Source organism: Protopterus annectens, chromosome 4.part0, assembly GCF_019279795.1.
Source record: "Protopterus annectens isolate FY-2018-M chromosome 4.part0, PAN1.0, whole genome shotgun sequence".
Classification (NCBI taxonomy): domain Eukaryota; kingdom Metazoa; phylum Chordata; order Ceratodontiformes; family Protopteridae; genus Protopterus; species Protopterus annectens.
Window position 1 is genome coordinate 1,505,918,748 of NC_056733.1, and position 26,624 is coordinate 1,505,945,371.

At 38.4% G+C, this 26,624-nt stretch overlaps 1 protein-coding gene across 1 annotated transcript in view; it reads right to left on the minus strand.

The window, feature by feature from the left end:
* Positions 1-26,624, minus strand: part of SGCD (sarcoglycan delta) — a 3,695,933-nt gene that overhangs the window by 2,370,908 nt on the left and 1,298,401 nt on the right. The gene's annotated exons all lie outside the window — the stretch shown is intronic.

Sequence of the window (26,624 nt, forward strand, 5' to 3'; positions counted from 1 at the left end):
GCAGTCTTGTGTTTGGGAGTAGAGGTCCTCTAGTGTGGGGGCAGCACAAATGATGGTGGTGTCATCTGCATATTGAATAACTGAGGCCTTTGGTGTGGAGGATGAGAGTTGATTGGTGAATAAAGAGAAGAGTAATGGGCTTAGGATGGAGCCTTGAGGGACTCCTACGGATACTGGTAGTAGAGAGGATAGTTGGTTCTGCCATTTTACTGCCTGTTGATGACCTGATAGGTAGTTCTGAAACCAAGTAATAGAGGAGATACTGAAGTTTAGGGTAGAGAGTGTGTTGAGGAGTTTATTGTGGTTAACCATATCGAAAGCTTTGCATAAGTCTAAAAATATGTTTGAGACTAGTTGTCCATTATTTCTATGTTGATTAACGGTATTAGTGAATGATATAAGAGCAGTGGTTGCACTGTGGAAGGGTCTAAAGCCGTGCTGATTTTTAGATAGTAGACTGTTTTTTTTAGGTAGTCCATGAGTTGAGTGTGTATGACTCTTTCACTGATTTTTGATAAGGGTGATAAAATAGCAATAGGACGGTAGTTATTGAGTTCAAAGGAGTTGCTTCCTTTGTATAGTGGTATGATGTGGGAGATTTTCCACATAGAGGGGACTTTATGTTCTGAGATGGATCTATTAATGAGGATAGCAACTGGATAGGCTATAACTGCTGCAGCTATTTGGAGGTATTCTGCAGGAAGGTTATCAGCAGCCAGGGTGGTAGGTTTAAGTTTCTGGAGGAGTTTTTGTATGGTTTTGATTGAGACCAGCTGAAAGCTCACGTGGGTGTTGTTATCTTGCATTCCTTTGTTAGCTGGTGTAGTTGGGGTAGGGTGACTGGTATTAATTTGGTTATTGGCTAGGGTCTGGATTGTATCCTTAAAGTATTTATTAAACTGGGTGGGGATGTTATCTTGGTTACTTCCTGTTGTAGGTGTAGGGGTAGTAGTTTTCCTAGGTTGCAATACAGAGTTTATTGCTGCCCAGAATTTTTGAGAGTGTTTAGCATGTTTTTCCTGTAGATTTTGAGAATAGCTGATTTTGTCAACTTTGATGAGTTTCTTGTCTTTGTTACGAAGTTCTAAGTAGTTTTGGTTTTCTACTTGTGCTTTGTTTTTGTGTAATTGTATCCAAGCTTTGTCTCTTTCAGTGGGGATAGCTTTGGCTTAGTTAGTCATGGGGCATATTTAGTTTTTATTCTAGTGGTTCTGGAGGAAGGATGATGGTTTAATTTTTTTAAGAAGGTTGAATTAAAGTAATTTACTGTGTTTTCAAGAGACATCTGTTTTAGAGGAGTCCAACTGCAACACTGTAGGTCATTGATAAAGTTATTAGGGTTAAAGTTCTTTTTGTTTCTGACCTCTCTTAGTGCTTCCTGGTTTATATGGGATATTTTGCTTCTCAATAGGTATTTTGGTTAGTGGTCGCTGAGAATGTCTGGCAGACATCCAGCTTGGGATGTGAGTGTGGGGTGAGATATAAGTATCCAATCCAATATGGATTGGTGCTTGGATCTTTTGTCATTTCTGGTGGGGATGTGATAAGTTGGGTGAAGTTTAATATGAGAGGATGGGTTGTGGCTAGAACAACTGAGCCAATTTATATTAAAGTCACCTAGCAGGATATTTTCCTGAGGCAGGGAGTTTGAGATCCATTCTAGTAGGTTCTCCATGATTGCCATATTGTTTCCTGGGGGGATGTAGCAGCCAACGATATTTATGTGTTTCTGGGTATTCAGTTTAAACTTGGCAATGATGAGTTCTACATTTTTGAAGCCTGGGATGCTAATATCAAGTTGTTTTTGTACATTATAGCTACCCCTCCAGACCTTTTGCCTGCTCTGTCTCTACAAATATTATACCCTGGGGCTGTAATTTCATTGTTGTGGATTTCTGGTTTTAGACAAATCTCAGTTAGTAAGACAATTTCTGGTTTGTATAGGGCTAGTAGGGCATGGAGGTCATGGACATTTTTAAGGATACTTCTCACAGTTAGGTTAAGAAAAAGGAGAGAGTTTTTTGTCTATGGAGTAGAGAATTGAGTTGATTTTAGTTTGGGGCATTTATTGTGCCTGGACCTGGGATGGGGTGTATGTTTCCACAACATGCACATTTTTTAGTAGATATAAGTACAGTTTGCGAAGCGTGATGATAATTTTAATGTGTTTTAGGGAGAGGTGGGACATTCTACTAAGTGGAATCGATTTGTGTAGGTGATAGTTTGGGAGGGTTGGAAAAGGGATGGCGCTAAATGAATGTCTGGTTGGGCTAAATGATAGCTGAGAGTTGAAGTCTGCCTGAAGGGGGTTAGGTTGTGGTGAAGCTAGATATGATAGGTGGTTACAGCTGAGAGGAGGAGCATGACAGAAATAGAGACTGCACACAGTAGGGATTTTAGTATGAGGTTATGTGTTATGGTGAACATTGCTAATTTTATTAGGGAAAGTTGACAGAGTAGGTGGAGTAATAAATGGTTATGTGACAGGGCTTGTAGCAGATCTGTTAAGAGGGTAATTGGGTATTGGAGTATGATAGGGTAATTTGTGTGGCTGGAGGTGGGCTTTGGCAATTGAGGGGAGTGGTCAATGGTTATAAATCAAAATGTAATGGGGTGGGTGGGAATGGGCGTAGGGCAGGGGAGTGGAGCAAGCCCACAGGGTGAGCAGAGCAGGTTAGAACCAAGGACATCTGTCTGAGCAAGGAAGCTATAGAAACAATCAGTCAGGTATTTATTGTACAGACTGACTGTACTAGGTAGCTAGGCTAATCACTTTTAACTAGTGTTGCTGCTTAAGGTAGTCCTATTGGACTTGTAGCAGTTTATACCAAAGGGCTAAAACTAAAGACGTTGTCTTTAGCTCTGCAGCTGGACGTCAGAGTCCATTTAGTTAAGACAAAAATAATACTACTTTACATGCGTAGAGAGAGAAGGACTAGACTAGTTTGGGCAAGATTAAAAAAGAAAAACTATGAAAAGTTGTACAAAACTTTAAATACTCAGCACTAATATTCACTTGTCATGATCATACAGTTACTTCTTCTAGTACAGAGGGATAACACCCCGGCTGTGGCCCAGGGTAATTTGACTTTGACTAATGCCTCAGTACTGGAGCTGGTATGGAAAAAGACATGAATGAAAAGGCTTTACCTTCTTGCCTTTGTCAAGGTGTTGGGGATGGGGATTATTGGATGACATATTAGTATGGCTGTGCCTTTCTTTGCAGTTCCAGTAGGTACCCGTGCTTGAAATGATGACAGTCTTATTTTATTTACTCTTTGTTCAGCAGGTTAGTTAAACAAGACAGGTGTCCTCTTTTCAGGGGAGATATAAGGTGGTGTTATACTTATGAATGCCAGTGATAACTTGGGTTACACTTACAGTAAGGCTTGGGGGCGGGGTGTAGCAATGCTTTTAGACCATGCATCATTGTAAGCAGAAGCATGTAGAAATATGCAAATAGGCAAAAAGGAAATGGCTCCTCATTATAGCAATGATTGTGTATAAACTTGAACAGCAGGGCAGACTTTTAAGTCACTACTGCCTGCAGGAACTAGTCACCCACAAGTGCTGAGGGGGTTATTCTGGTATAACCCTGTTAAAGCTGAAGCACTGATTGCCTAAGAGGATTATTTTCCAGGAGTAATATAAATAACCCACGATAAAAAGAAAAAAAATACTCCTGCTCATAAAATGGATGACATGGTGGTTGCCCTAAACTTAGAATTGGGTTAATAATCTCCTAACACCAGGCAGAAAAAGGCTTTTGAAACACAATGTATCCCTTCTTCTGGAATTTGCCTTGATAGTCTGGCTTCTTCTCCTTTGCAAACTTCAATGGCTGACTACACACATACAGACATCCGCATGCACAAACGCACACAGACTCACATGCATATGTGTGCACCACACACATACACACACACACACACACACGCACACAAGCACACACACACACACACACACATGCTACACACACATAACCATATACTCTATATCACTAAATATATTTAAGAAAGCACTTTCTATTACATTTATTTAAATGACTGCTTACATCCAGCACTCTACCGAATCAGTCTGCAAAAAATAAGATGTCTAGTCTCCACATCTGTGAATATCCAGGTTCAATACAAAATCAGAAACATCAACTATTTTTCATCTTCCTTCACACTGTTCAACCTCTTAGTACAAGAACTATAAACAAAGACAACAATAATGCACAAAGGTTGAAAATCAGGGACATATTTTAAACAGTACTCTTTTAAACGTAGAAGGTTACTTGAATAACAAGTATTACTTTAGCATGCATTTTCTGAAGCATATGAAGTCTAAAACTCAAATGCATGTCAATACTTAGTGGCTTTAGTCCTCAGTGATTTGCCAGAAAACTTCAAATGTTGTGAGGAACAGACCAAAAATGTTTATTTATTTACATTTGATAACCGGGTAGTGTCCGACTGGGCCAGAAGCCCACTTTCAGTGTGATCCAGGAGAAAAGCTCCAAGGAAGATTACATAATTATACATTTGTACATATGGCAATTAAATTAGGAGTTCAAACACAAGTTCCTTGACATTGTATCTAAAACATATAACAATGGTAGTACAATAAGCTTATACTATTCATACAGACATCAAAATATATATATATTGTTTTTCAGGATAAAAATATCACAAACTGATGCTAAGAAGGCCCAATTGCCAAGAAACATTGACACTTGGTGGTGGAGAGAAGGAAGTTAGACAGTAAGGGATTAAATTAGTTAGCCTGGTGGAGAACATGAGCAAAGCCTATGTTTGGTGAAATATTCCTTTAGGGACTGTTTAAATGAATGTGTATCACTGATGGACAGAATATGCTGAGTGAGAGAAATCCAGTGTTTGACAGTTATATGTGAGTATAAGGAGACGCTGTGAGAGTTTTGGGTTTTGTTAACCTTCAGCCATACTTTATCAGCAGATCTAAGAGATTTTAGGTTAGTGTAGGATTGGACAAGGTCAGATAGAGCTGGGCAGTTATCATGAAAAAAATCTGGACATGCTGCAAAATTCTGGACAGTTGAGAGGTATCTAACTTTCTTCTTCTAGACTAGTTTGCTTTTCCTTCTACTATTCAACATTCACACTTGCCCAATACATTCTGCCTTTTTCCACCCTTTTTGCAGGGTTCTTGAAACAAAAGTAATATTTCACATGATATTTCTGTGTCTAAAACTTCTGCCCCACCATTATTCTGACATCAAGTATGAGATATGCGGTAATGAAAAACATGACTATGATTTCTTGATCTTTCTTTTTTTTGTTTGTAAGTTGTTCACTAAAATCAATTTTAGCTCTTCTGAAAGAGGCACAGAAAGAACCAATGAAATGTGCCAACTGCTTTTTTGCTCTGACTTTTTTGTTAGTGATTACTATTTTAAAATATGTACAAAGAGCAATTCAGTAAAATGCAGGGAACATTCTGCAACTAAAGCCTTCTGTCCCTAAATAAGACAGCGATATAGTTACTAAAAAACTGAAGAAGACTGAGGCTCAGAATTCAGCTCTATAGGGAGCTATGCCGTTAGAGAGTGATAGTGTTTTGAATCTGGCCTAGGGGTCCTGAGATCAGTTAGCAGCTCTGGTGCTTGACGGAGAAGGTCATGGAGAATAGAAATAAGCATAACTCTTAACCAATCAAGGACAAATGTCAACAGAATCAGGTACAGATCCAGAAAAATCAGGCACAATCAGGGACACCTTTAAAATAGTAGTGCTATTAACTTGAGACATTGACAGAATCAGAGCATAATAATTAATACACATTTTCTGAAATAAAAGAAGTCTATAACTCTTAATCATTGTCATTATTCATTAAGTGTAATTCACCACCTTTCCTCCAAAAGTCACTAGGTTTAGGAGGGATTAAAAGGGACAGAGCTAAAATTTGGGTCAAAATCAGGAATAGTTGAGAGGTCTGGCAATAAGATGTCAATGCTGGCTTGCCCTTCCTGTGGAGAGGAGGCAACTCTGGTTTACTAATATAATACCCTCTAATGGGAGAACTAGGTGCTGCATCCATTAAGCAGAACCCTCTGAGCATTCACTGCCCTGCGCATAAGCACATAGCCTAGAAAGTATGTAGGGCAATCTCACTGTGGACAGCAGGACATAACGGAGCTCAGAGATCCAGTATGAGATAGAACTGCAATACAAGGGAGGGAGAGGTCACTCTGCAATGCACTCCCAGGGAGAAAAAAAAAAATTATGAATTTTTTGAGAACACCTGACCTGCCAATACAGTGTTAACTCTAAATCTAAACCATGATTTTTGTTCTGTCCCAAGTCTTTCAGTAGATGTAAGTGAAAAACAAAGCTACTTACAATATTAAACCTTTACAGTCTTAATTGTGGTAATGAATCATTTGAAAGAAGCAACCATGTTTTTACAGAACTTATAGCAAAAAGCATACCTGCAACTTTTCTTCTATAGAATGTATATTTCTCATGGCATCTATTGCATTTTACTTGTAGTCAAGACGCATATGCAAGTGATTGAACATCTTGACATTGATATGTAGAGATTCTAAGTGTTTTAAATGTCTTGCCTTAAATAATGTATTATTGGAAAAAAAAACCTAATTCTGTTTTAGACAGTCTGGTTGGCACAGTCTCTCAGACAAGAGTTCTATTCATGCCTGGAAGCAATTTTCTTCTGCAATAGCTTGGTGGCAAGAAATTCTGCCATTGTATTTCAGACTCCTGGACTAAATTTAAATATAGGTCAATCTTTATTCCTGCTCATACATTTACACATTATTTTAATGTATTTTTCTGCTATTTTTGCTAAAAACTATTAATGATTTTTGTTACTAAGAGTCACTGAGACTATAAAACCCTGGTGTCTGCGATAAAGCTAGACAGCACTTTACTATAAGTATGAAACTGTGATCTGGGTTGGTCACTCAGTATCAGTATTATGATTGTACTAAATTACTTCACTCATTATCTGTCGATCTCTGCATACATTTCAGCTGACAGGAGAAAGATTACTTGAGCAATATCATTACATGGTTAAATAATGCCTATGTTTCTTGATGAAGTATGTATCTGACAGTGTTTACTGCCATGAGACCTGGGTCATGTAGTCTTAAATTAATACAGTAACATTTTGCCATGATATCATAGTAAAAGCCTTCCACTGACATTTGAGATAGCTATACTAACCAATACATGCAGTAAAGCCAGTACTTCCAGATCTATAGATGCATCATCCAGATTCCTTTATTCTCTTCCTTCAGTTTGTGGTTCATTTCCAAATACAATTTATTTGGTGATTGAAGAAAACATGTCCATGCTATCATCTGTCATATAGCATGCCGAGTATTTGTACTAATTCTTGGCTCCATGAAATAAGGATTTTAACATGACTTCTACAGATGAACTATATTTGATTAGAAACCCAGACAGTGTATAGGGCTAGTTGACGATAAATAAACTTAAGTGTTCATTGCTGGCTTACCCATCCCTCATGGAGTCTGCTTGTAGATTTCTGCTACATGAGTTTCACCTAGAGAAAAGCTGGTTACTGCAGCTCCTGTCATGTGAATCGTGAGCTCATCCAATAGTATGTGAGTTATGTAGTGTGAAATCATAGCTGTTTAAAAGAGAATCCTCACCCCGGATATAGCATACCAGGTATTACACCTTACTATAGTTGCACAAAAAAAAAAATAAATAAAAAATTCTTGTCTTCGTCCTAGACGGTAGCTATAAATCCTACCACTTGCCTTTTTTGGAGATAAGATAAGGACTTGATTTTTGCAGCTGGAATAAAAAGGTCATAAAAACAAGCAAACAGAATACCAGCTCTCAGTTTATAATACCTATTCTACCATATCCTTTTTGTCATGTTTTTAGAACTTCCCCTTTACCATTTCTTTGCATTGCATTCATGCTCCTTAAACATAACCAAAAATAGGCTCCCTCTTCTCCCCTTACAGTAACACCCAAATCAATGATACATTATCCACAAACCTGAAAAGTGCCCTGCACTCTCCTAGTGCAACTAAATACCAACCCTGTACCCTTAGATCGTCTGATAAATGTATACTCAAGGTAAAAAAGTCCCATAATTACTTTGGTGACTCTTTATTCTCCTTCAAAGTGGCCAAACAGTGGAACCGATTACCCCAGAATATCTTAAAAGACACAGATCGTCATAGCTTCAAACTGCTCCTAAAGGAATACCTTACTCAACAATGGCCATGCTTCTGTAATCCTCCTGGCTAGTTCCTCATGCCAGCAATAACATGTTTTCTTTTCTGCTACCTTCTTCTTTTTTTACTTCTACCAAATGAAAATTTCACAATGTTTTTATATACCTAATGAGTTTCATATTACTGTCTGTAGTAAGGCTTAGGAAATGTAATGTTTTTCTGTTTTACATTCCTTTTTTTGTAAATTGTGATTGTGGCAACTATTAAACATTTTGTATATTGTTTGCAAATCTTTTTAAAATTTTCATAATCTTTTTTGTACTATTGTTATGGAGCTTTTCTCCCCGGGTCTCTGTTGAAAACGGGCCACTTACCCAGCCAGACTTTACCAGGTTAACAAATGGAACTTAATAAATAAATAATTAAATATTTATACAGCATTCTTACTTTTTCTTGAGATCACACATCCAGGATATCTATATTTCAAGTTATACTTATTTTCCCACTCCCCATATTGATGACATGCCGCAGTTACATATTATGGAAAAAACTCACATCATCCTTCATTATTGTCACTATTGTCATTTTTATAGCCCAATGTTACAGGAGAAAGCTTCTTTTGTACAGTCCTTTCTCTTTCTCATGTGCATACTGTGTAACACTCCTGCTCAAAACATCTCATTTATCCAAGGCCAAACCATGTGTGAATGGATGATTCATGGGTACTAACTACATCTCTATATCTAAGGCTGAACCATGTGCAAATGGATAATTCATGGGTACTAACTACATATCTCTTTATCCAAGGCCAAGCTATGTGTGAATGGATGATTCATGGGTACTAACTACTTCTCTTTATCCAAGGCCAAGCTATGTGTGAATGGATGCTTCATGGGTACTAACTACATATCTCTTTATCCAAGGCCAAGCTATGTGTGAATGGATGATTCATGGGTACTAACTACATCTCTTTATCTAAGTCCGAACCATGTGCGAATGGATGATTCATGGATACTAACTACATATCTCTTTATCCAAGGCCAAGCTATGTCTGAATGGATGATTCATGAGTACTAACTACATCTTTTTGTCCAAGGATGAAACATGTGTGAATGGATGATTCATGAGTACTAACTACATCTTTTTGTCCAAGGACGAAACATGTGTGAATGGATGATTTATGGTTACTAACTACATCTTTTTGTCCAAGGCCAAAACATGTGTGAATGGATGATTCATGGGTACTAACTACATATCTCTTTATCCAAGGCAAAGCTATGTGTGAATGGATGCTTCATGGGTACTAACTACATATCTCTTTATCCAAGGCCAAGCTATGTGTGAATGGATGATTCATGGCTACTAACTACATCGCTTTATCCAAGGCCGGACCATGTGTGAATGGATGATTCATGGGTGCTAACTGCATCCCTTTATCCAAGACTGAACCATTTGTGAATGGATGATTCATGGGTACTAACTGCATCTCTTTATCCAAGGTTGAACCATGTGTGAATGGATGATTCATGGATAATAACTCATTTTAATACCACTAAAATATTGATGGAGCATTGGTGGGCTTCTGAAACACTTAAGAGCAGCAGAAAATTGTACTGTATATTAATCTATGTTTTCAGATTATTTCTAATTTAGTAGAATTAGTTAAACTGCATTTGTTTTTGCATCATTTTAACATACTGTAAAATTACTATTCTTAAAATGTTTTGTAATACTGTGGAGCTTTTCCCCCTGTACCTCCACTGAAAATGGGCTCCTATCCAGTCGGACTTTCCCAGTAATCAAATGTCAATAAATAAATAAAAGAAATAAATAAAAAAAAGAAAATATAACTCTACACTCTGGAACCATTTGCATTTCTGTACATTGGACAGAACTCAGGTAGGTTGCAGGTATCCTACCATAAACTGCAAAACATGACAGTTCCTGCCTTCTCATCCTAAATTACTCTGTCTATATAGTACATTACAGCTATTACTTGCACAGGAAAAGGTTGTAGGTAATAGATACATAAAATGATCACCATGTTTTTATTTAATTTGTTATTTTCTGTACATGTATATGTCCATTGCACTATTGTGGACATTATTGTTGTAAAATGTACAAATCATCACCAAGGACATACTTTACATACCTTTGAGAATGACATACATGAAACAGACAGCTGGTGAAGGGTGACATTTGATGTGGTCCTCCAAGAAACACAGAAGGCAAATGTATACAAGTTACTGCAGTATGTATACCTAGTGTACAAATGTCAGTCAGAATCCAGAGAGAGCCCTGATACAATGCTCCAGCATGAAGACATGCAGCACCATGTTGGGCAGTGTCCAAGGAGGTGCAGCATTCAAATGAGGCAGTCGGCAGGAGAGGAATATGCAAATTAGCCATGTGTTCTCTTCCCTGGAACCACCTCAAGGAAGGTATCTACATCTGCCACTGCTGAAGAAGAAAGTACAGGGAATTTTAGTAGCAGGGTATGGTCAAGAGGTGTGTGAGTGAATGTATACAAAGGGTTGTGTGTGTGTGTATTTTTATGTTAATGGGAGATAGTGTAGGGAAGTAGTGTTGCAATGAGCTAGGGTGTTTGCATATGTATGGGTGTGAAAGGATAATTGCATGATTAACATCAGGTGGGTAGGGGACTGCATGGGTGTGATTGATCGGTATGTGTCTTTGAGTGCTGTTGGGGAGGCTGTCATGCCTCCACAAACTCCTAAACTAATGAGCATAATCTAGAACATTGGGTGGGGAAATGACTAGCCACCAGGGAATATTACTCCTGTGCTGTAATGCAGTGGCGGCTGGTGACTTCAATTCAAAGAGGGGCAGCAGGAGACAGCTGAATGGGTGGGGCCAACAGGAAGGGAGTGTGGCCAATCAGAAAGGGGTGTGGCTATGTTGAAAACCACAAAAACTGGTACTTTAATTAAATGCGCTGCCCTGGGTGCTAAACTATCATTATGAGAGTCCAACCAAGACAAAATGAGTGTAAAATAATAAAATATTTTAATGCATTGGCTACATGACAGCTTGCTTAATATCTAGATGAAAACAAAAAGGTTGTGAGGCATGAAAAAATAAATTACTTTTTTTAATACATTATTTGAATGCCAGTCAAAATCAAGTATAAAAAAAACAAGTAGCACTCAACTCAAACCACTTCTCTTTGCACTGCAGTTCTAATTATAATTTATATTCAGCTTTATAAAAGTACACAGTAACATGCTGAAAGTAGCAATCTCTGTGATACCCCCACTTGTAAAATGTTTTTTATCCAGAAAAGACCTGCTGCCTGAGAACAACTCTCTACTTGTTTCATGGGGAAAACATGATCAAAGTAAAAAATGAACAGCAAACAAGAAACATGCTCAAGATAAATTGCTTAAAGGATCACTGCACAAGTTATGGACCACACAATAAATTGGAATTCTGTTTAGTTTACAGGTAAAGCCTGCAAAGATGACTGCAAGTCTCCAACAAATGTAGTGAGCATCTGAAAATACTGTAATCCTGTTCTTTATTACAAATACTGTCATATGCATTCCAATACCTAAGGCTTATATGTTATCTAATTATGTAAATATTCTCTGCATGGCAACAACGAAAAGGCTTTCAATGTTGGTAATTCTTTAACATTATGCTTATTAAAGTTTACTTGCATTTTACAATCTCAGACAAGCTTACCTGATGGTCATTAAATCATTGTTACTTAAACACAGAGAAACAGGTACTGCACCAACATGCATTTTCTGAATAATAAAAAGCATAAAGCAACAGTATAAAAATATGACAGAAAACCAGAACATTCTGCAAAATCAGGGACAGATGATAAGCCATTGTAGTACTTGTGTCTACCTTGGATGGGGGATACTCTGCACACTTACACTGCATAACTGCTCCTTGCCTTCCTTGGACACATCCAGAGTCACTACATGGGGGAGCAGTGTGCAACAAGTATGTCACAATGTTAAATGTCTCTGACTGATGGTGATGGCCCTGACACATTTGTCATACCTCTCAACCTCAGAGCAAGAAATCTGGACAAAGCCATAAACAGATGTGGGACAAAGGCCCAAAAATAAGGAACATTTTTAAATATTGCTTTTATAAACTTGGAAAGATAATAGAGTAGGTCTTGCATAAGTATGCATTTTCTGATGGGTATGAAATCTGAAACTCAAATGTCTGTCATTATTTTCTAACTTCAATCTTTAATGATTTGCCTCTAATTTGCCAGAAAACCACAATTTTATAAAAATGGACCAAAAATGTGATGCAAAAATATACAAAAGCCACACAATACAGCTGGGAACCTGTCAAAGAAGGGACACTATTTTAAAAGTAGTACTGTTAACTTGAGTAGCTGACAAAATAAGAGAATATGCATGCATTTCTGAAATAAATGTAATCTATAAGTCTGATCATTACAGTTATTTATTAATTGTAAATCCTCCATGTTTTCTTTCAAAATTGCAATTTTGCGGATGGATTATTAGGGGGAGATTAACATTTTGAGCCAGAATCGGGGACTGTTGAGAGGTTTGGAAAAACCTATTCTATAAAGCAATTTATTTGTGCATACCTCTCAACCTCTTAATGCAGGAAATCTGGACAAGGCCAAATATATTGGGGGAATATACAAACAGCACAAAAAATTGCTCTTATATAAGCTTAGACAGTTGACAGAATAACAGGTTTTGCTTTAGCATGTATTTTTTGAGGGGTATGAAGTCTGAAACTCAATGTCTGTCATTATTTAGTGACTTCATTCCTAAAGGATTTGCCAGAAAACCACAAATGTTATGAGGAACAAACCAAAAATAAGAAGCAAAAATCTATTCATTCTGCGGCGTAGAGTTCAGCCAGGGCTGTCTTTGAGTTTACCGCCCTTCTCCCCCCTCACAAAATCATGGTCAAATGGGGCCTCCCCCCTGCAGCCATTCTAATGTCCCATTACTTAGTTATTTCACCCCATTTACCATAAACACTGTAATGTGCATACTGCTTTACTTCTACAATGATTTGGACTTCATTTAAAACTTTTATTTTACATTTTACAGCACAAACACTAATAGACATCTGCTAAACAAAGCAATGCAGTCTCACAATGAAAATTTAATTAGCATTAAGACTTCTCTGCCCTTGAAACTCTCATTAATTGAACCAGCATTGAAACTCACATTCAAAGAAAATACATTTGGCCAGTGACAGATAAAGATTAACTTTGAGCTGTTTTCAAATCATAGGCCCCTTGCACATGAAACATACATGTGTTCTTTGATACACCTTCCTGATTGCATTAAATTATATTCCTTGTGTAATACAGTGCAGTTAAAGGTGTTTTAAATTTATTGCTTTGAAGATTTTTCCAGTAAACAATGAAACAAAACGCATCCACCAATAATGACAAAAGTGCCCAATTCCGAATATTTCCATTAGAAAAGTCTACTCAAACTTCTACAATCCACCAGTATCAATAAATATGCACAATCTCTGCAGAAGTAAAAGTCATCTAAATAATTCCACATTAAAGAGATGTGTAACTAATGAAGAGGTTGCTGTTAGCAATCAACTTTATATTTAATTGTTTCATCTACAAATAAAGTGCCTGTTGCCCTTGAGGAATAAATTGCCTATGTTACATTAAAAACATGATAAGCTAGTAATATTCCAATAGGGAATGGATGGCAAACTGATAACAGGTTCATAGTTACTAGGTCTCTCCACCACAGAGGACATTCAGAAGACACACTGCAGCATCCAGCCCCTTTAAAAGCACAATGCAGTGTCAGCAATGCCTCTACATACTGTGGGAGTAGAACCCACAGCCTTATGCATCAAAAACAAGTACACTGCCTGCTGTGCTATTAACAATGCTAGCAGACTCAGCATAAGCAACACTACATTTATTTTCCCCTGAAGCTGTCAGCACCTTGTAAAAGCCAAACTTTATTGGGGGTGGCAAAAGCCCAAAAACCAGGGACACATTTCAAACATTGCTTGTATAATCCTGGAAAGTTGCTAGATAAAATGCTGTGTTACCACCATGCATTTCACTGCCAAGTCATGATCCCAGGACCCTGTGCACTACCGTCAGAGCAACATACCACTATGCTTTATCAACTGTTTCTTGAAAGATGGAAAACTGATACTTAAATAGCTATCATTTAGTGGATTCAGTTCTCACCATAGTTCTCAACCTCTTAGCACAAAACACCTGGATAAAGCCAATAATGGGAGAATACAGCCCCAAAAATAGGGACAAATTTAAAATACTGATCTTATAAACTTAGAAAATTGTGAGAATAAAAGGTTTTGTGTTACCATGTACTTTCTGAAGAATATGAAGTCTGAAATTCAAATGCCTGTCATTATTTAGTGAATTTAAAATCCAGAAAATCACAGATTTTATGAGGAACAGAACAAAAATATGAGGCAAAAATCTGAATAGTTTTCACAAGTGGTGGTGGTGAGTAGGGAATTCAGGCTCTTGCTACCTGCACCCAAGGTCTCAACCGAAAGAACATCTGTCCAACAACTGGATATGCCCATGCTTATCGACATCTTAGTGCACGGTTCTGCTCTCCAGACATTGGAAACTACTGTGTTCTGTTCCAGCAGTATTTGATTATAAATGTCTGTATATAGTGTGTGTTCTAACATTATTGTTATTTTTTTCTTTCATGGATACACAATATGTATTTATTTGCTGTTGTCATATCCTTTAATCTATGCATATTTATAATCTCGGTATTGTACTTCTGGAGCTTTTCTCCCCAGGCTTCCACTGAAAATGAGTAAATACCCAGCTGGACTTTCCCAGTAAACAAATGTCAAATACATAAATAAATAAATAAACAAACACACTTAAATTGGAAAGCAAAACGCTAATTGGGAAGGCTTCACAGTCCACCCTGTACTTGCATATGCTAACTCCAGGGTATCACAAAAACAACCAAAACAAAATGCTAAGACTTGACTTACTATTCCAAACATACTGAAATAACTGATCCAAGTATTAAATGTGAATTCTTATGAAATACAATGTGTTTACAACTTCAGCAACTGGATGCAGCAAGAAAGTAAGGTGGATAACTTATTTATTGCAAGAGGGAGTTATGATGTAGTTTCCTAGGATTTTGTGTTGCAGCCATTTATTTTTGTATTGTTCTTCTCAGATATAAAATTGGGAAATAGTCTATAGATATCCAGCGTTATATCACGTTATTGAAAGATGAAAATAGTGAACGCTATTTCATCGGCCCCAAAACATCTAAAATGAAAATATCTAACATTTAGAACAGTGAATTTTTCCCATGGAAAAAATTCACTGCTCCGAAACACATACACACAACACAAGCACATCAAACAAACAGCAACCACACACATACACTTAAATTCCTACATCTAATGCTACACTAAACTAAACATACACTACTATCTACCGACTTAGCTTAACCCAAACCCTAACCCTAAGGTCCGTGACTATCGCACACTCACCTAACCCGTGCCCTAACCCTAACTTACTTAAACCACCCCTAACCCTAAAGTCTGTCACTATCGCACAAATGCCAAACCCGCGCCCTAACTCACTTAACCCGCCCCTAACCTTAAAGTACAAACAATTGCACACTTACCTGAACCTAACCCGTAACTTTCCACCACAGTGCTAAGAATAGCGAAGCCACAGAAATGGCCAACCAAATTCTTTCCTGAAGAAAGAATTTGCTGTTCTGCAGCTTCACTATTCTTAGCGTTTGCTGAATAGTGTTCGATATCAGAACATTCAAAGTTTTAATACTTTGATGTTCTGATATAGACTCAGATACCCATACATGCCGACTGCAAATGGGGCAACAAAATTATTTCAAAAAAGATGGCAAAGTTTTGAAAGGCATTATACAAAAAATACATATCTACTACAACATATTTGCATGTATGCATTTGTTTACTTCTGTTTGTTAAATGGGGATATCCAGCTGGGAAATACTATTTTTAATGAAGATCCAGTGAGGTACTTCCAAATATCCAGCTGGGAAATACTGTTGTAATGAAGTTCCTGGGAGGTACTTCCAAAGGCAATACCGAAAGAACAGAAAATGCACATTAAGAACCATAGCGCTTCAGTAGCAGCAGGAGAAAAGCACTGATTAGCAAAACTTACCAAGTTCAGGAACATGGTTAGACAAAACCAATGTACAATCACTGAATAATGGTACGTAATACAATAAATACAAGTTTGTAAACAGAGTTCAACAATTATTTAGACTGTCAAAGACATAGTCAAATCTACATTCAAATATAGTTCAGTACAAGACAAATAGTTTAAAAACTAGAATCTACAAACAGAACCGAAGGTTAAAGAACACATTTTTCAGGCAGGGAAAATGGTAATTACTACACACTAAACATCAGAGAAATGTGAGGCAAAAATCTGAATAGTTTTCACAAGAGGTGGTGGGTAGGGAATTCAGGGTCTTGTGACCTGCACCCCAAGGCTCAGAGTCTGAGCCTGAGTTATTCTCTCTCTTAACCACTACGGTTTCCTGAGTTTCTCTCTAGCCACTGCATTTTATACACAAACACACACACACACACACACACACACACACACACACACACACACACACACACACACACACACACACACACACACACACACACACAGACACACATGCACACACACACACACACACACACACAAAACTGCTCCGTTCAAATGCAAATTCCTTCACACAGTAGCTTAGGTCAGTCAGTCCCAGCTGCCATTTGCAATGCAAGTTTCAATCCTTCCTGCTCTGTTTAAAATACAAAATCCCTCCTTCCCGCAATGAAATAAAAAATCCTACAAGTCCAATGAAAAAAAATCATTCCCGGGAGAGAAGGCTGGATATTCTAGCCTGCAGATGTTGCAGACCGATCCCCTTCCAGTCTATGCAGTTGTAACTCACACAGAATTCTGGGCATTTCTGTAGTCTGATGTCTTCTTCTTAATCTGGACTGCTGTTAAACCAGTCCAGATTCTGGATACCTGCACCCATGTGTGGAGTTCTGGAAATGCTGAGCATGCATACACGGAGTTCCAGGAGTTGCTATCATTTTCTTTTTGTTTTTTTTTTTCTTTTTTATTTATGTTTTTTTTTTCTCTTTTCTTTTTACAGCTGGGGGGGGGGGTGCTGCAGTCCAATAGCATGCACCGCTCCAGCTGTAATGACACTAATACTAGCACAAATATCAGGGATAGTGGGAACATTAGCCACCAGGAAATACTACTCCTGCTCTGTAATGGCACTCAAGCCATTACAGGGATCTGGGTGGGTAGAATACAAGCCACCAGGAAATACTACTCATGTGATGTAACAGCACTCAAAGCAGCACATGGATCAGGGATGGGGGACCAGTAGCCACCAGGAATACTACTCCTGTGCTGTAATGGCACTCAGACTAGCACAGGGATTGGGGGGGGGGGACTAGACCTCATGAAATACTACTCCTGTACTGTAATGGCACTCAAACCAGCACAGGGATCCAGGTTTGGGAACACTAGCCACCGAGGAATACTAATCCTCTGCTTTAAAGGTACTCAAGCCAATACAGGGATTGGGGGGTGGGAGAAACACTAGACACTAGGGAGTAGTACTCCTGTGCAGTAATAGTTCTCAAACCTCTTTGGGGATTGGGGGTATAAGTGGAAAACTAGCCATCAGGGACAGAATGGGAAGAGGAGTTTGGGACTGGTATGGAGACAGTGATGTGCATGTGTGCATGTGTGCGTGTGTGTGTGTGTGTGTGTGTGTGTGTGTGTGTGTGTGTGTGTGTGTGTGTGTGTGTGAGTGACTGAAGGGAAGGAATGCCTAGGACTGCGTGATGCAGCCAACACAGTTAACTATTGCTGGAAGTGATGGTCTGCACTCACAGTAATTGAATGCAGTTCAGAGACATGCAAATGAGCCAATGATGAGGCCTTTCCTCACCTCTGGGTACATGGCATTGAATCACAAAATACCACATCACAGGAGCAAGGCCTTTGCAGTGGGAGCCATAAAAACTTAGATATATATCTATCTATATGTATCCCCTTCAGAAGATTGAAAGGTCAAAAGACTGAAAAATCAAAATACCTAAAACTCAATATATAGAAAATGGAATTTGCCCTTTTTCAGTGTTGTGTGATCCTGGAGTTGGTATATATTAATTAGCAGGGGGTGCAGGGGGCTTACCACCTGCATTAAAATATTTTTAATATTCTGAGTTTTAGATGTTTTGATTTTCAGCCTTTTGAAGTTTCGATCCTCTGACATAGACCCATCTATATATATAGTTATATATTTATATACAGATATATATATAAATATACAGATGCCAATGTCACTTAACACACAAAAATTGGAAAAAAAACATGCAACAGGATATGCCCTGAAAAAACATCTCAGAGCTTGAAGCATGAAACAGCACCCTTCCACCACCAATTTTTTATTTTAACTGGTAGATTCATACCCTAATATATCCCTTAGCTTTGGAACAAACTCTTCAAACAGAGTGTCACACTTGCCACTTTCAAGGTAATCCTAAATAACTGGATGGGCAGTCTCAAAGTCTTGCCCTTGTTGAGGCTACAGGAAAGTTTTGTATAGGGTTTCTAGATATGTAATATAGATTTCATATATATATATATATATATATATATGTATATATATATATATATATATATATATATATATATATATATATATATGTAGCAAACGTATAATGAGTCCGCTGATGTATCTAGGAATTGGATCAATTTATGTATTTATTGTTTATTTATTTACTTTTAGGTGAATAGAAGAAAGGAGGAAAAAGCTGGGCAGGCCAAACCACACTGAGAAAAAAATATTTGGTTGAGATCAGCGAAGATCATGCAGAACTGAAGTTCTGAAGAACTACTTACATCATTTATTTATTTTTGTTTACAGGGGCAGAACACTAACCAAGAATAAGCAATTGCAGGCTCGAGCCAGATTGCAAGCAAAAAAAGAAAAATAAATGTAGTACAAAATAATTAAAAACATATAGAGTCAAAAGCATACCTGACATTGTAAATAAAAAGGAACATAAAGAAAGAAAATCAGTTGCACAAGTAATATCTACAATATGTGAGAAATGCAGATTAGGCAGGTGTAATGAGACTATACATACATACATATATATATATATATATATATATAGAGAGAGAGAGAGAGAGAGGGAGAGATGTATAGTGTTTATATTTGTTTTTCAGTTAATTAATGAAAAAGAGATAGTAGTGAGGATGACATACAGAGGTTTTGCCTAGAAAAGGTCCCAAGTAAGTTTGTGTGATATGTCTAGTATTTTAGCATTTGCACGTATTTTGCATTTGAAGAAAATGTTTTGAGCTGTGGTCGTAATTTAGGTTGTTGGGGCACAGGAACATCTTGGTAAGAAGAGCAGTGACAAATACCAGGAGAGAGAAAGAGGTGGTGGAATCAGAATTGGCTGCTCTTAGAGCAAAGCAAAGTACAAAGGCCAAAAGGCCTACCTCTTTACATCCTCAGGAATCTGTCAGTGCATGGGCAAAACCAGTAATGGAGGTATTCAGAGACTCCCAGGCCAGCACAAACGTGCTTGAGCACTGGGTAAATTAAATGTGGAACTCCTGTGCAGTGTGCGCTGATAAATGCACGCTTGTTACCCTAAAAGTAGCATGACATACTCAAGTTTCAGACTTCATGTATTTCAGAAAATGTGTGCTAACACAAAATCTATGTTTTAAGAGCAATATTTAAAGTCTGCCCTTGACCTTGGGCCGTTGCCTTTCCATTATTTTATTTTATTTATTTATTTTACATTTGTTGACCGGGATAGTCCGACTGGATACATGTCCATTTTCAGTGGAGGCCCGGGGAGAAAAGCTCCAACATAGTCACAGAGACAGATAGTTACATATTAGTGTTTAAGATAGAAAAGAATAAAAAGCAATTTACATACTACATACTACCTTGCTCTAACAGACACAACTTACGACTGACTCTGTATGTCATTTTTGACTTTGTTCAGGCTTGTTGCTCTAAGAAGTGAAGAGTTTGGGATGGTAAGGGAATGCTACAGTACAACAAATAATGGAAATATTATCATTGCTGTTCAGTAAATCCAAAAGTTTGAGCTGAAGTAAAATTACTAACTGCTTTTGACCCCACCAAAAATGTGAAGTTAATGACTAGTAACTGATGTTGAAATAGTATAATTATAGCCACATTATACAGTTACTGAAATAAGTTTCTTTCAGTTGATTAAACTACAGTTTAGTAATAACTCAACAAATACATTTTACAAAGTGACATTACAGTAAACTCTCAGTTAACTACAACTCAAGCAGCCAGCACTCTCAAACTACTAGCAAAAAATATGGAAGAACTCCAGTATAATTTTCATGTGTTGCACTTTCTGTAGCCCCCCCCCCCCAGAAACATACCTTATGTTTTTATAGTTTTAGAGTTTTATAAAGAAAGACAGGAATAAATTCTCTCTCACCCAACTTGAGAATAACTCAAACCAGACAAATAGTATAGGATACAGTATTAGTCAGGCAATTTTTAATAGTAACTCTCAACCAACCAGAAATTACTGTTATTTGGCATCTAGCAATCCTCATGGGTGTCAGTTAACTGAGAGTTTACTGTAGATGACAAGTTTGGAACATTCAGAGGATTTGTTGAAGCAGAATGAATAAATAGTTGATACAGATGAATGCAATCAGTCAGTGTTATGCTAGATGTTGGAGTCAAAACTTGCATTCTTCCATTTGCATCTTCTTGTCCCATAATCTGTTGTTCTGTTTACTTTTTAAGTGAACTAATGTAATATTTACTCTGTGTCTAGTGTCTTTTGCCTGTATTACAGCTAGTGCCCATTGGTGTAGGGAGATCTGAGAGGTATTAAATCCCCACTTCCCTCATACATACACTTACAGACATTACCACACACACACACACACACACACACACACACACACACACACACACACACACACACACACACACACACACACACACACACACACACACAAGGTCACCACACATCAGCCCCCACTAAATTACACTCACAGATATATTCAACATTCACCTATACACAACACACACACACCTACCCTTAAAAACCCCCTTTGGACTCACCAAGGCGTGCAAGCGCGCACACACACACACACACACACACACACACACACACACACACACACACATACACACATTCACCTGAGGCCACTAAAGCATCGACATACTCTCATATACATAGCCATGTGCTTTCCCCCATCACTATCTGTATGCTAAACTCACCAGCACTTACATCTAACAAGATTCCTCCCATTGACAGTAGTTGGTGAATGTGAACATTTGGCTGTGTTAATTAATGTTGTTAGTGATTTGTGCACCCAAGCAGTTCTGTGAAACAAAAGTGTACTCCTCCTCCTCCTGCTGGAATGTGGCATGCTAATCTTGTTTCTTCTCCTTCAAACTTCAAACACTTCAAAGGCTGAGGACTACGTCAATAAACACACACACACACACACACACACACACACACACACACACACACACACACACACACACACACACACACACACACACAGACACACACACACAAACACACACACTCACTTTCTGAGTGGTTCTGTGAATCACTTAGTTATGTAAATCACTTACTACTGGCATTTTCAGAAAGCACATGCCTTTATATGCCCCCCCCGAATGCCTCATTTACATTTATACAAGCCAAAGGGACAACCCACTGCGGAGCTGCACCACATTAAATAATAGCACTGTGGTGGGGCTACCTGTAAATTCTAAATTCCAAGGAGGCATCTTGAATATTCGCAAATATAATATCACTGACATTCTTTTGGACTGGGCTTTCTTTTTTTCCAGGACATGAAAACAGTCTCCTTCCACAAGCTATACTCCTCTTACAGACTTCAACATTATACGAGTAAAACATCCAGTGAATCCAAGTGCATTTAGATCTATTAGGCCTGAAAAGTCATACTAAGTGGCAGAAATACTTCTATATAACTACTTATCTATTGAAGATGAATGTTTTAAACATTTACAAAACAAAATGATCAAATTATATTATTGTCTGTCACTGCCGGACTTAAACCACACTGCATAAAGTGAGTACTTAATTATTGGTCATTATGAAGCTATGCCGCGGTGGTGCAGCAGTAGCATTGTTGCCTCACAGTAAGTGGTTTTCCTGTTCAATTCTCAGCTGGAATGCCTTCTGTGTGGAGTGTGCATGTCCTCCCCGCAGTCGAGTGGCGTTCAAAAGACATGCGTAAATGGGCGTACCTTTGTTGAAGGTTGGGTCTCGGGCTGGCAACTAGGCATCATAAAAATCTACTGCCAATCATTAGCAGACCGGAGTTCCTCTGTGGCAACCCCTAACTGGGAAAAGCCGAAAAGACAAACAACATGAAGCTATGTTAACTCATACTGTAACTAAAGAGGCATACATAAACTATTTAGCACACATAGTTAAGCAAATCTTAGCCTCTTCTGTTTTTATCAGTGTAATCATCCCACTCACTGAAATTTTGTTGTGTAATATTCATAAGTGCTATATATCCTTGAGAGAGAGAGAGAGAAATGGAAAACAGAAAGTGGATAATAAGTGAGAGATCCCTGCAACTGACTTGTCACATCATATAATTAGGATAAAAAAGAAGAAAGCGGGAAATATAATAACATCATTACAAAATGTGGCTTAGGTACATAACCTCTTCCATACATGGAGCCTGATTCCTACATCACTTGGTATATAATCACATTCAGGGTTCTAGCTGTGCCAGAAACATAATAATAAAAATGAATATGGAGATCTGGATCAGCTGTTAGGACCCTTGGATGTCATTGCCAGTCAAACACCAAAACATCGAGTTGATTGACCGATTTCTAATTGTAATCGTAAAATAGCATAGCAATAAGCATTATACTAGCCGAATGGCAGCCTTTTACTGAGGTACTGAGCACATTCTTTCACCTAAAGCACTCAACTACAGTGAAGAATTGTAGGAGTTTACTAATAAAGTCTATCATTGTTTTGTGGACTTGGATAATGCTTGCAATTGCAGGTCTTTGCATGCCCTATGGCAGATATTGTGTAAGTATAATACAACATAGCCATTGTGCAACTGTTGGTTCCTTGCATAACTGCAGAAAGAATTATGTCTGCATTCATTTCGCAAAGTCTTATTTTTCTAAGTCTCTGCTAAGAATACTCCTGCTCTTAATTTGCAGGGACAGAATAAGAAGAATCATCTAAGACTGGGAGGCTGTCCAAACACTGAACCAAGGGTGGCATCTCTTTTGTTTCCAGATGGTGTCACATTCTTCTTGTCTCACTGTGACCGCCAGCATGCAACTTCTTTATTTACTGAGGATTATAAAGCAGATGGAGAGAAAAGCAGTACCTAGAAATCAGAGGCTGCAGTGCTCTCCTGAAAAGTAGGTATAGCATATGTCACTCATGGCGAAGGTTAAGTGCTTCAGCGTCTGTCAGGAATAATGGAAAGAAGGAAACAAGGGATATGAGAATGACAAAGGGATCAGGGCAGTAACCACAGTCTTGTGGGTGCAAAACCGATATGGCACAACAATATGGAAACTTGCAAGAATGAAGCCAGCATTTTTATAGGTGAACCATGCACTGTTTATGGCTTAAAAGAATCTGTTAATGGTCAAGTTAAGCTGGGAAGTGAGTTCTAATACAGTCTATGTTCACATCAGGAGAAGTACGTTCACCAATGGTACAAAATGTGCTTCAAGGAATATTCAAAAATGATGTCAATCATGTTGCTGTAAAATTTCTTGCAAATTGAGTTTGGATAGCGCTTAGGGTAGAGGCAGAGCAAAGACTTTTGCAGGTCTATGAAACCAGACAGCATTGTCAGGGAAGTGATGTTTTTTAATAAGAAAACTGTAGTCATTTTGCAGTAGTCACAGGTACAGGATTATGAATTGTATCTCCTTCCAGCAGCAATGCTTTCATAAGTGGCTCATGATGAAAATTGCCTTGGTCTAATAGTAGTGTTTTTCTAGTAGACTTCCATATCAACACCTCATGTAAATTGCATGTGGCACGCAATGGTGCCAGAGGAGGAAATAGGCATATGTTCCCATGTATGTTGTGTGACAAGTGTTTACTGCATGTCCAGCTCTCAATGGGAGGATAGAATCATATGTTGTTAATGGTGACTGAGAACAACAATTCAGTGTATCAACTCCCACCATTTATCACAAAGATAATCCTTCACCAGAAAGAGGTCTGGATCCAGAACTTCTGTTCAAGCCCATGTAACCTACCAGTGTTTATACATGTTTTGTCCTACCCTGGGTGAGTGAATTTGTCAAAAGTTTCTTATACCAAAAATACTTCCTTGTTTAAGCAGGACAATAGAGAATATAACTAAGGCTATATGAACAACCATACACAAAAAGTTAATAACATTTACAACGATTTATTGTTTTATAATAAACATAGTTTAATTATCACTGGCCTTTCTGTGAATGGTGGTTCGTATTTGTGGCGTTCTACACTAGCAGTATTAATATAACTAAGGCTATAGATTATTATAGTGAACAAGATGTTCCAATTACATTGTACCACTTTTTTGCATTAACAGCTGATAGATTATACAGAGTCGGTAACAATAGGGACCCGTTTTACATGAACTGTTTGTGTCAAAACTATATAGAGCACTAGTAATAAAATTAGCCCATAGTCACTTTAGGAGGTCACCTTTGGATGAACTAAACTAAAGCAAGAAAGTGTACTAGCCAGCTTTTATCATTAAGGTATGCTAAAATTAACAGAACATTAGTAGAACATTTCTGTGCTTCTTGTCCAGACTGTTAGAAGATTGCTCCCTTCCTGGGCATATTAAAGTGGTCCCATTTGAGACCACAGGTGCTACTGCTAGAACCTAGTATATGGTATCAGGGCATACTAGTATTACTGCACTACTCTGGGCCCTACTACTAGAACCTAGGACATGATATTGGGGCATACTAGTAATACTGCACTAAGCTGGGAGCCACCACTAGAACCTAGTGCATGGCAACAGGGGATACTATTAATACTGTGCTATGCTTGGTGCCACCAGTAGAACCTAGTGCATGGTATCAGGGCATACTAGTAATACTGAGCTATGCTGGGTGCTACCACTAGAACCTAGTGCATGGTATCAGTGTATCTAGATCCTAGTGCATGGTGTCAGGGCATACTAGTAATAATGCACTATGCTGGGTGCCACCACTAGAACCTAGTGCATAGTATCAGGGTATCCGAGTAATACTGAATTGTTCTGGGCACTACTACTAGAACCTAGTACATGGTATCGAGGCATACTAGTAATACTGCACTATGCTGGGTGCCACCACTAGAACCTAGTGCATGGTATCAGGGCATACTAGTAATACTGCACTATGCTGGGTGGCATCATTAGAAACTAGTGCATGGTATCAGGGCATACTAGTAATACTGCACTATGTTGGGTGCCACCACTAGAACCTAGTACATTGTATCAGGGCATACTAGTAATACTGCACCATGCTGGGTGCCACTACTAGGATGTAGTACATGGTATCAGGGCATACTAGTAATAAGGCACTATGCTGGTTGCCACCACTAGAACCTAGTGCATGATATCAGGGTATTCTAGTAATATTGCATTATGCGGGGTACTGCCACTAGAACCTAGTACATGGCATCAGGGCATACTATTAATACTGCACTATGCTGGGTGCCACCACTAGAACCTAGTGCATGGTATCAGGGTATCCTAGTAATACTACATTATGCGGGGTGCTACCACTAGAACATAGTACATGGTATCAGGGCATACTCGTAATAATGCACTATGCTGGCTGCCACCACTAGAACCTAGTGCATGGTATCAGGGTATCCTAGTAATACTACATTATGCGGGGTGCTGCACTAGAACCTAGCACATGGTATCAGGGCATACTAGTAATACTGCACTATGCTGGCTGCCACCACTAGAACCTTGTACATGGTATCAGGGCATACTAGTAATACTGCACTATGCTGGCTGCCACCGCTAGAACCTTGTACATGGTATCAGGGTATCCTAGTAATACTGCACTATGCAGGCTGCTTCCACTAGAACCTAGTACATGGTATCAGGGCATACTAGTAATACTGCACTATGCTGGCTGCCACCACTAGAACCTTGTACATGGTATCAGGGTATCCTAGTAATACTGCACTATGCAGGCTGCTTCCATTAGAACCTAGTACATGGTATCGTGGGCATACCAGTAATATGCATTATGCTGGGTACCAACACTAGAACCTAGTACATGGTATCAGGGCATACTAGTAATACTGCACT